A 2,060-nucleotide genomic window follows, 5' to 3' on the forward strand; every position below is an offset into this window, starting at 1 on the left:
ATTCTCTGTGGGAACGAACTAGAAGATATTTTATTTTACTTTTGAACGCATAAACTTGCGTGTATTTTAGCGCGTGTTTAGCGACTAACAAGTTTTTGGCGCCGCTGCCGGAAAATTCTGTGTTAATTTTTAGTTTATGTGTTTGTCATCAGTGTTCGTTAAAGTTCCGTGACTCGGACATTGTTACTTATCTGTTTCCTTGTCTTATTTCAGGTACTCTGGCGAGCGTGTATGCATACGCGTTCTCGATCTCGTAAGAGAAATTAGGATCAAGCCGAGGAAGAAGGTGTAGTGATTTGAAGGGAAGTTGTTGAGGACGAAGAGAAGGTAGAAGAAGAAAAGAAAGCCGAGGAACCAGCTTTAGTAGTGATGGGAGATCAAGCAGAAATTCCTAAGGCTCTGATGGACTATTCTAAGCCTAAGATCAATGATATTCAGTCGAGCATCATCAGACCAACTATCTCGGCTAACACTTTTGAGATCAAGTCAAGCACGATTCAGATGATACAGAACTCAGTTCAGTTTAGGGGTTCTCCTATAGAAGACCCCAACATGCACATCAGGGATTTCATCAAGATCTATGACACTTTCAAGTTCAATGGTGTGACTGAAGATGCAATCAAGCTGTGAATCTTCCCATTCTCTCAGAGGGATAAAGAGAAGTGTTGGTTACATTCTCTACCACCAAGGTCCATTACTACTTGGGAAGATCTTACTCAAAAATTTCTCACTAAATTCTTCGCTATAGCAAAGACTGCTGCAATCAGGAATGCTCTTACTCAGTTTGCTCAGCAAACTGGAGAATCTCTGTGTGAGGCTTGGGATCGATATAAGGAGATGCTAAGGAAGTGCCCACACCATGGCATGCCTGATTGGATGATTATAAACTATTTCTACAATGGATTGGGTGCTACTTCTAGACCCATGCTCGATGCCGCATCAGGAGGAGCCTTGTGGGCTAAGAACTATAATGAAGCTTATGAATTGATTGAACTGATGGCTGCTAATGAATACCAGAATCCTTCCCAGAGACTTACTCAGGGAAAAGTAGCAAGGAATTCTGGAGTTAAATGCAGCAACTGCTATAGTTGCCCAACTTAAGGCTTTGACGATGAAGGTGGACACTTTGGCTAATTATTGAGTTAATCAAATCACTAGTGTCTGTGAGCTTTGTGCTGGTGCCCATGAGACTGATCAGTGTGTTATTTCTAGTGAATCAGCTCAGTTCGTGAGCAACTTTCAGCGATCGCAACAACCTGTGCCAGCCACCTATCATCCTAACAACCGAAATCATCCAAATTTCAGCTGGAACAACACTCAGAATACGGTTCAACAGTCTTATCAGTAGTGCCCAGCAAAGAAGTACAACCCCCCTGGTTTTCAGTAACCGCAATATGCACCAAGACAGTAACTTTAGCTGCAACAAGCTAATGAAAAATCTGAATTAGAGGAGTTGAAGCTTATGTGCAAAAGCCAAGCAGTTTCTATCAAGACCTTGGAAAATCAAATTGGACAAATTGCCAATGCCTTGCTAAATCAACAATCTAGTACACTACCTAGTGACACTGAAGTACCAGGAAAGAGAGAAGCTAAGGAGCAGGTGAAGGGAATCACTTTGAGGTCTGGGAAGGTTGCAAATCCTGGCCAAACTCAAGTTTCGAATGGAGTAGCTGGGGCTGAAGAAGAAGTGGAGGAGCAGGAAGAAGAAGTGGAGGAGCAGGAAGTAGAAGTGGAACCAAGGAAGAATATTATTGAGCACACTCCTCCTGAGGGGAATACAGGGGAAAAACATATCTATCATCCACCGCCTTTTCCTAAGAGGCTGCAGAAGAAAAAGTTGGATAAGCAATTTGAGAAGTTTTTGGAGGTGTTCAAGAAATTTCATATCAACATACCTTTCGCTGAGGCTCTTGAGAAGATGCCTAGTTACGCAAAGTTTATGAAAGGTATCCTCTCTCAAAAAGTGAAGCTAGATGATTTAGCGATTGTCGCTCTCATGGAGGAATGCAGTGTTGTGCTGCAACAGAAGTTGCCTCCAAAGCTAAAAGTTCCAGGAAGCT

At 42.4% G+C, this 2,060-nt stretch overlaps 1 non-coding gene across 1 annotated transcript; it reads right to left on the minus strand.

Moving 5' to 3' along the window:
- Nucleotides 1-759: 759 nt before the first annotated feature.
- On the minus strand, nt 760-866 carry LOC141669978 (small nucleolar RNA R71). The gene has a single exon (XR_012554231.1). It is a non-coding gene; the product is annotated as a small nucleolar RNA R71 (small nucleolar RNA).
- Between the last annotated feature and the right edge of the window lie 1,194 nt (nt 867-2,060).

The sequence above is a fragment of the Apium graveolens genome, chromosome 6, assembly GCF_009905375.1.
Source record: "Apium graveolens cultivar Ventura chromosome 6, ASM990537v1, whole genome shotgun sequence".
NCBI lineage: Eukaryota > Viridiplantae > Streptophyta > Magnoliopsida > Apiales > Apiaceae > Apium > Apium graveolens.